A 9,207-nucleotide genomic window follows, 5' to 3' on the forward strand; every position below is an offset into this window, starting at 1 on the left:
ACATCGATTTTCGAACAGTAATGCGAGACGTGGAGGACCCAAGTCAAGATTTATGTCCACATGATTCTCAAGAGGATGGCCTGTTCACACCCTCCAACGCCTCAAAAGGGAATCCCGTGGAGGACATGCTTGCCACTATTCTCCGGGAACTAAGGGATTTCAAAAACTCCCAAGCCCATGAAATATCACAGCTACACAATAGGCTCACGAAAATGGAGGAGTGTTTCGGAAATCTCCCTGTGAGAGTTGCGGATGCTGAAGCCCGGATCTCGACCTTAGAAGACTCCTTAACGACAAAGCAGAAAGACCTTCTTGCGGCTAACTGAGAGAAAACTCAATTAGCGGAAAAAATGCAGGACCTTGAAAATTACAACAGGCGGTCCAACCTACGGCTAGTGGGCATTCCCGAGGGACTGGAAGATAAGGATGTGGTTAAATGGTCAGAGTCCCTCCTGAAAAAAGCCATACCTGAGCTCCAAGGCGACCTAACGATCACAAGGGTGCACAGAGTCCCAGCGTATAAACCTAATAACTTGAAATATCCCAGGACAATTTTGCTCAATTTTTCGGACTTCAGGATAAAAGAGAAAATTTTAAACACTGCATTTTCTAAGAAAACATTCAATGTGGAGGGGGTGAACAACTTTCGGATCTTTTCAGATATGTCGGCGGCATCTGCCCATAGACCCAGGGACTTTGTTAAACTGATCGACTCTTTCAAGAGCAAGGGGGCTCAAGCCAGGATAGTACAGCAATTAAAACTTAAAGTGCTAGCCAAAGGGAAAATTATTATTTTTACGATTCTACATGAAGCTCAGTCTTTCCTTAAAGGTCTTGGTGCATAATCCGATGCTGAATTTTTCAACTACTTTCTAGGGCGGGCCTACGGTGGAGACAGGAGGCACACAAGGATGCAATGAAATGGCATCCAAAAAGAAGAAATATCAGAGAAGGACGGAAGTGGGACACGGGGGGTTACCGTCCACTCTAGGGGGGAGGGGGGTGAAGGGGGGTGTCGCAGGGGGAAAAAAGAGAGTTCATATATTAAGAAATTGTTTGTTTCAATACTGACACAGTTATGGTATGGACAATGTTAAGTATATCCGTACAGCGTACAGCAGGAGTTTGATATTTGGCCATTTTTTTTTTTTTTTGCGATTCTCTATTTGAGAGGTTGCTTTTGGATTATAAGATCTGCGCATTTTTCACAAAAGGGCATTTTAAACCCTCTATTTTGTACTGGGTATTTCAGCTATTTGCTTTTCTATGTATGGGTCTCTACATTTTTAAGGCATTTTTGCGCAAAAGGGCGATTTATATCTGGTATTCTGCACTTGACACTTTAAATTTTTTGGTTTTTCTTCCATGTACGGTTTTCACGTTCTAAAAGTATTTTTGCACTTTATATACTGTATTTGCACATGATTAATACTGCTGATTTGCAAGAGGCAAGGTCTTTGAAGAACAATCGATATGTTGCTGCTTTTTTTCACCTGTTTTGCTGCTATCGTACAATTGTGCTGCTTTTTTGCTTATTTGCACAAGGAGAGGTTTAGAACAATATGTTTTGCTGCTATCGTACAATTACGCTGTTTATTTGCTTATTTGCTCAACGAGAGACCTAGAACAATATGTTGTTGCTCTTTTTTGACTTATTGCTCCTATCATACATCTGTGCTGCTTATTTGCTTATTTGCACAGGGAGATGTTCAGAACAAATAATATGCTGCTGTTTTCTATGACTATTCGCTGCTATTATATATTTGCGCTGCTTATTGCTATTTGCACAGCTTAAAACTCTCCTGAATATATTTATTTAATATCTATTCTTCTTTTATGCGCTTTAAATATATCGAAGAATAAATAGCATGCTGAAGTTTATCTCTTTTAATGCAAATGGTTTGAACAACGTTCGTAAAAGAAATGCCATTGAGTGCTGGCTAAAAAATCTTAACCCAGATGTTATCTATTTACAAGAAACTCATTATAGAGATCAGTCTGAGTCAGATAAAATCCTTAAGGGCTGGGTTGGCCACAAGATATCTTCAACAGCTGGGCTGGTGCAGAGAGGAGTATGTATACTAATAGGAAGACATGTAGGCTTCTCCCTGGAAGGGACGCTTATAGACCCCAGAGGTAGATGGGCAGTTGCACATGGTAAATGAAACCACGCAAATATAATCTTTGCCACAATTTACGCACCAATTCTAGATGACCCTCTCCCAATCTTACAGTTAAAACATGCTCTAACAGGTCATCCTGTGCCAATAATATGGGGGGGAGATTTAAATTTTTTACAAAATCCTTTAGTGGACTCCTCCAAAAAAGATCGGCGCCAGAACAAACCCCAAGTTGCTAAAGCCATCCAAAGCTGCAAACTAGACCTTGACGTCATTGATTACTGGCGATTCTCTAATACTCTCAAACGAGAATATTCATGCCATTCAGCAAAGTACAACTCTGCTTCTAGGTTAGATTTTTTTTAACATCTTATGGCTTAGAGTAACATAATTATGCCCATCTACCAAATGCTTTTTCGGACCATGCAGCACTTTGTGTGGAGGTAAATTTGGGGTTACATGATGTAAGGCCTTTAAGAAGGTGTTTTTTTAACAAACTGAACCTCCTGGACCCACAATGGTGTACAGATATTGAAGAAGAGATTGAGCAATTTTTTGTACAAAATAGAGGAACAGCCCCATTAAATACGATCTGGGACGCATTTAAGGCCACTCTGCGGGGGTTAATTACGTCTAAAGAAATACAAAAGCAGAAGGCAAGAAGGGAGGAGAAAATTAGACTGCAAACTGACCTTACGCAGGCAACCCAAGAACACTATAGGGTTAGATCAGCACTTTCTGGCCAACAGCTCTCTGAGGCAAAGCGTAGAATGAAGGATTTTTATTACGACCTAGGTGAGACTAATAGTAACCTCTATGCCCAAAAGATATACGAGGAGAGCGAATACACAGGGAAACTCTTGGCCTGGCAAGCCAAAGAAAAGCAGGCCCGAAATAGGATAGACCAACTAACTAACCCCGTCACTAAATTACATGCTAAGACCACTGCCTCCATTGGTGAGCTGTTTTTGAAACATTACGAGAGAGTCTATCAAGCAACTGAAGGGCACTAAACCCGAAACCATTGGAGTCACTCACAATACCTATATTAGATGATGGGGGCAAGAAATTTCTCATCGAGGACTTCTCAATGTTAGAATTAGACGAGGTTATTGGCTCTATCCCCAATGGCAAGGCTAACGGTGATGATGGTCTTCCTATTGAATTTTTTAAAAAAATGTGGGGGTACCCTGCGTAAAGAACGCTCTGCTTTTAGTTAACTACTTACTCCAAGGAGGACCTCCACCGGACTCTTTTCATTCAGCAGTGGTGGCTAGCATTTAAAAAAAGGAAAGGATAAGGAAAATATAAATTTGTACAGACCCATAAGTCTTTTAAATACAGACTATAACATTTTTACGAAACTTTTAGCGAACCGATTGAACAAAATAGTGGGGTCCTTGGTAGCCCACGATCAGTGTGGTTTTATAGCAGGCAGGCATCTCCATTCTAATACGAAATTTTTATTGGAGGCACTAGATTATTTTAAGACCAATAAGGTGAAGGCTCAAATCTGTTTTTTAGATGCGGAGAAAGCTTTCGACCTGGGACTGCCTTTTTGCTATTTTGCACAGTTTCAATTTCCCGATTGATTTTATCTCTCTAGGGCACAGATTATCATCAATAATACTAATATTGGGACATGTCAGGTCACTAGAGGCACGCGTCAAGGATGCCCCCTGTCGCCAATTTTATTCGCATTATTTATTGAACCATTGGCGATTGCAATTAGGGATACAATGACCGACACAGTCCCAGTAGTTGGAATGACAAATATAAAACTATATGCGGATGATATCGCCCTTTTTTTAGATTCTAAACCCTCAAGCCACTTAAATTTTTAAAAAATCTTTTCTGACTTTCAAAAATTAGGGGGCTATAAGATAAACGTCAACAAAACGAAAATTATCTTAGCCAACTGCACTGTAGACACTTTAGTACCGGAATTTAGGCAGATATACAACACATGCCCAAAGAGATATCTGGGAATATTCATATCGGACAACTTGGAAGATCTGTATTCGTTAAATGTCATACCTCTGTTAAAAAAGGTTGGGTCTCTTTTAGATCGCTGGAATATATTACCTTTGTCTATAATGGGACGGGCAGAGTTAGTACGTATGTCGATTTTACCTCTTTTTAATTTTCTTTTTAGCGCCGTTCCCTGTGCAATCCAGGTTTCCTTTTTAAAAAAAGTAGATGCCTTGATTTCCTCTTTCCTTTGAGCAAAAAAATCCTCTAGGCTTGCACTTAGCACTTTATATCTTCCATCCGCACAAGGAGGGCTGTCCCTTACAAATATTAGAGAATATTATTTTGCGTCTTTTGCACATCATAGTTTTAGGTTTTGTTTTCTAGAAGTTCACGAGGCAGACAATTTTTTTATGAAGAAGATGTTGTCAGAATCAAAAATCACTGACCCGGTTAGAATTACGAAAGATCCAAAGAAAGTTCGCTATAAGTCCCTACTGTGGATTTGTAAACAGAAAACTCAGTTTTTGAAATTCTATGGTATCTCTAAAATAGGTAGTACAACGGATTTAATTAACCTCAGCTTCGGAGAGGAGGACTGTATGGACAACAATATAATAAATCTCTGGAAGGAGAATGGCTTTGAGAAAATTGAGGACTTCTTTCTGGGGAACAGATGGAAGTCTTGGGAGGAAATTTCTAGACAGATATATCACTCCCACACAATTCTGAATTGGTCTTTTCTTAGGCTTAATGCAGAACTCAAAGAGTTAGATATAGGCAATTTATTTTACAAAGAAGATCTCTCTACATCATTGAACAATCAAGTACAAAAGAAGATTAGTACTTGGATTAAAATACTAAAAGAAAACAATGGGCAGGAATCCTCCATTAACATTATTGAGAGGTGGAAAAAGAGGGAAGACATTGAAATTAGCCAGCAGGTATGGGATAAGATAAATAAATGTAATAAAACCATTTTTCGTGGCGCTAATTTTAAACGCATGCAATTTTATAATAAATGGTTAATTTATAGAACCCCCTCTTTTCTCCACAGTATCTTTCCCCAAGTTGCCGACAAATGCTTTCGATGTGAGGAAAAAGGCACCTGGAAGCATATCGTTTGGGAGTGCTCTAAAATTCAGATATTCTGGAAGGAAATAGAAAAATACCTCTCTATTGAATTCAAAGCCATTATATCATTCAATGAGTTAATCCCGGTCCTAGGCTGCTCCTCGAGACACACTCCATATGATGAGTCCCTATTTATAGCCTCTTTAATAGCTAAATCCCTTATTTTGCAGTCCTGGAAAGCAGATTCAGTGCCAACCTTTCAGGCATGGAAGGTAAAATTACTACGAATCCAGGGCAGAGAAAGAAAATATGCACTGAGATCAGGGGCCCTTAAGAAATATGAGAAGTACTGGAGCTTGTTTGAATGCTAGTTTGTTTTCTGTCGACTTCTAATTTTAACCACATCTTCTTAATATCAGTCTGCTTGATTGTTTTTAATTATACACATTGCACTTTATAAGTAAGTTTTGAATTTATGAAATTTGAATACGTTTCTGTATTTATGTGTCCTGTACTGTATTAAGCCTGCTACAAATGTGTCATGTAATGTTTATTTTGTTTTTATGAACTCTAAATAAAAAAATTAAAAAAAATATAACTCACAAACTCCTGAGAGATTCTATATGAGCATGAACGACTCCAAGTACTGCGAACCACCAGACAGGGGATAAAATGCTAGAAGCGCCTCCATTGATTAGGAGCTGTGTCTTGTCTCAACAGACAAGACATAGGGTGTTCTCGCTCATCCAGGTTACAATGCCCGACAAGCAAGTACAAAAGTGATAGCCATGGTATCATCAGCATATGACATAAGGGAAAGACTGGAGCCATGTCTTTGGCTAGCCAATGGTGTAAGTTATAGGTAAGGGCTCAGTGCTGCTCCTTAATTTTTAGGTGAGGAATGGTGAAAGGAAAGAATGTTGGCTTGAACTTAATTTCCAAAGAAATGAAGCAACCGAATTCAGATGTTTGCTATGCATTGCTAGTGAAAACGGTAAAGAATCAAAGAGAATGGGCCAACATTTTGAAACAATGCTGAGACCCAATAGGATAATTTCTGCTGTGACTTCTCAAACTAGAAATCTAGGATTAGTTTAAGGTCCTCTGGACCCACCAACAGTACAGCTCGGGCTCTTGAAATTTGGTGAAGATTTGCCTGAGTATAAATTAGCAAGGAATTAGGTTAAAAAAAAATCTTAGATTTGTGTATTAATTTCCGTCTCTAAATGTTTGACAGGAAACTGAAGCAGTGAGCTAGGCCTAAATGTCTTAATCTTTGGTATCTCCTGCAGGTTTCTTTAATACGGCTTCTATCCAACTACACACCGAATTTCAATCCCAGGTGTGTTTATGCAGTATCTGCATGATCAGTTCATTGTGCACGTTATCATTGGTTACAAACTACCATAGCATTCCCTTCACGTTGTGCAACACATCAAAGTTGCCAATCATTTTAGAGATTCATTTCTCTATCACATTTAGAAATTTTGGAAGATATTTCCAACGAGTAATGAACGCAGGTTTCAAGGTTTTGCTACAAAGCGCTAATTACTGCATGAGTAAAGTAAGTAGGTAGGAGATATACCTATATCCACTTTAAAAAAAAGGAGTGGTGCAAAGAAAGGTTATACTATCAGCGTAGCAGGCAGTGAAGCTCATTGAAGAACATTAACATTAACATTAACTTCTTGAGTGGTCCTTGCTAGAAATGTTATTTTGGAAAGTCAGTAATCAGGGATGAATTGTGGCCATTTAATTTAGTTAGCATATTTAAAACGTGTCCTGTTTGTTCTGCTGGTCATCTATAGTCCAGTTCAACGTTGAGGTGAAATAAAATATACGCCCAATTGGATATAGTATTAACCATTGATCAGATGGAATTTGCACTAGAGGAATAAAGCATTTCAATGAAAGTCGCTTTGACATTTCTTCACTAAACTACATTCTCATTCCTCTGAAGTGTGAAAAAATGACTAATACATTATAGACACCTATAGAATTAATTAAAAAGAGTAAATTACATTACATGTAAAGAAACAGTTTAGCTTGAATTTCTTAAACATGTCAATATCCGTTTTTGTGAACTTTCTGAAATTTGCTTCTGCTTTTGTGATGTTTGGGTGCTGTACGTAGCAACTAACCCCTAAGCCGTACATCCCTACTGAAAGAACCATATAGGCATTGTTCGGCGAGTTCATGCCAGGGAATGTCTTCCATTAATTTCTAGCAACATGTGGGCACATTCTAGTCAGGAAATTGTTGTGTTAGAGCTGACAGATTTCCTGCGTTCGTGTTTCGTCGAAACTACGATGTGCTCTTTGACTATTATAAACATACACTGGTATCCCTTCTGAATTGTGTGGCTTAATCGCTCCTCGCGAGTCCACTTCTCATTTAACAGGCATACTTCATAGTAAAGCCCTGATAGCTGAAACCATGTTGGCTTGAATTCAACTCAAGCATAATGTTGTTCTTCTCATGTCTCATTTCATAATTCCCATTCACAGTTCGCGGATGTGCCGCTGGACAGGAGAAGCTGAACAGTGGGATACTGGAGCCAACACACAGCCCTTTGAGCCTGTCATGTTTCCAGCACGGGCTGTCTCAAGAACCAAAGGGACTGAATGCTCAGTTGAGAGCAGCCCATTTATTCAGACCCTTGCTCTCTAAAACCATCTATCAAGTGGCTATCAACCAGAGACTAAGATGAAATCAGCCTGGGCTAGCTTGAAGAAAGTTTTGGAAACTGTGATCAAATGCATGCCTATTTCAATTGATGTAGTTTAACGCATATTCGAGTTATGAATCACAGATGTGTTGTTGTCCAAAGCCTCATTCTCAAGCCACCAAGACGTGTTTCCTGCATTCAGTTTAAAAGCTGCTCTGCGGAGCGTGCAAGAGCCCTATGATAACAAGCATTTGCAATGCAAATTGGTCTCACAATTGTGAGAGTTAGAGTTATTGGAGTTGTAAATGACATTGTCTTTAACCTTTGTGTATTGGAGTGGATTAATGTGGAGTGAAATTATGTGTTGTGCTGTTGAATTTTGAGGCATGATTTGGAATTCTGGTATGTGGATTGGATAGTATGTGGTGGGTTGTGTAATTGTGTTGGTAATTTGAAATATGTGGTTTGTTTTCGATTTGTGTGGTATGGAATGGAAATATGTAGAGCTGCTAAGATTTGGCCAAATATCAAATTGAAAACATGGAGGGTCAACCCCTAGTGGTATTTGTGTTCATGAAATAACAGTGTACAGCATGGATCCTTATAAAATGGTAGCCCTTAAGTACTGGTGATCCCTGTCCTACTGTGACAAACTCAGTGGGGCTTCCCTGAGCTTACAAAGGTAGAGGGCAGGTTATGGGGAGAGGGCTCTGCCCAGAGAGGATTCTTTAATTGCAGCTCCAGACCAGAGCTTGCTGAAGGTGAGGAAGGCAGGACAGGTGTGGGTGCCGGAGAGAGATGAAACTTGTGGGATGGGTTCTTAATTTGTTAGTTAAGCAAATGGTTTTGAATGTTGTATGCACATCCAAGAACAGCTCCTAAAAGTATATGGTCTCACTTGTTAAGAGCGTGTTCATGGCAGAAGGGTCCTGTAGTGTGAAAATATTTTAACCTGAGTTGCCAGATGCTGAGTCTTGAAGGGCATCCTTTAATGGCAACCTCACCTGCTAATGTAAATCGAAAGATTTACTTTTGGAAGTTAAATTAATTTGTTTTTCCCTTAGACGCATACGGGTTGACATGACTGCATGTTTAAAATCGAAATTGTGTAATTTTCTCAATTATATTTATAACGAATATTTAAGGCTATTCTATGAATGTTATAAAGAATGTTGTTTTTGATATTATTGCGGTTTTTAATGTACAATATTAAAATAGAGACAAAAATGCAACTCTAACCCACTTGATATCATATGACGTCACATGAAGAACAGATCTGTCAGACAGTACATTTAAAGAAATCTGATGAAGTTGGCTGCGGCTGTGCTGCATCATAGTCATCTGGAGTGGACAATTGTACACAGTGCATGCATA

Source organism: Lissotriton helveticus, chromosome 3_1 (genome assembly GCF_964261635.1).
Source record: "Lissotriton helveticus chromosome 3_1, aLisHel1.1, whole genome shotgun sequence".
Classification (NCBI taxonomy): Eukaryota; Metazoa; Chordata; class Amphibia; order Caudata; family Salamandridae; genus Lissotriton; species Lissotriton helveticus.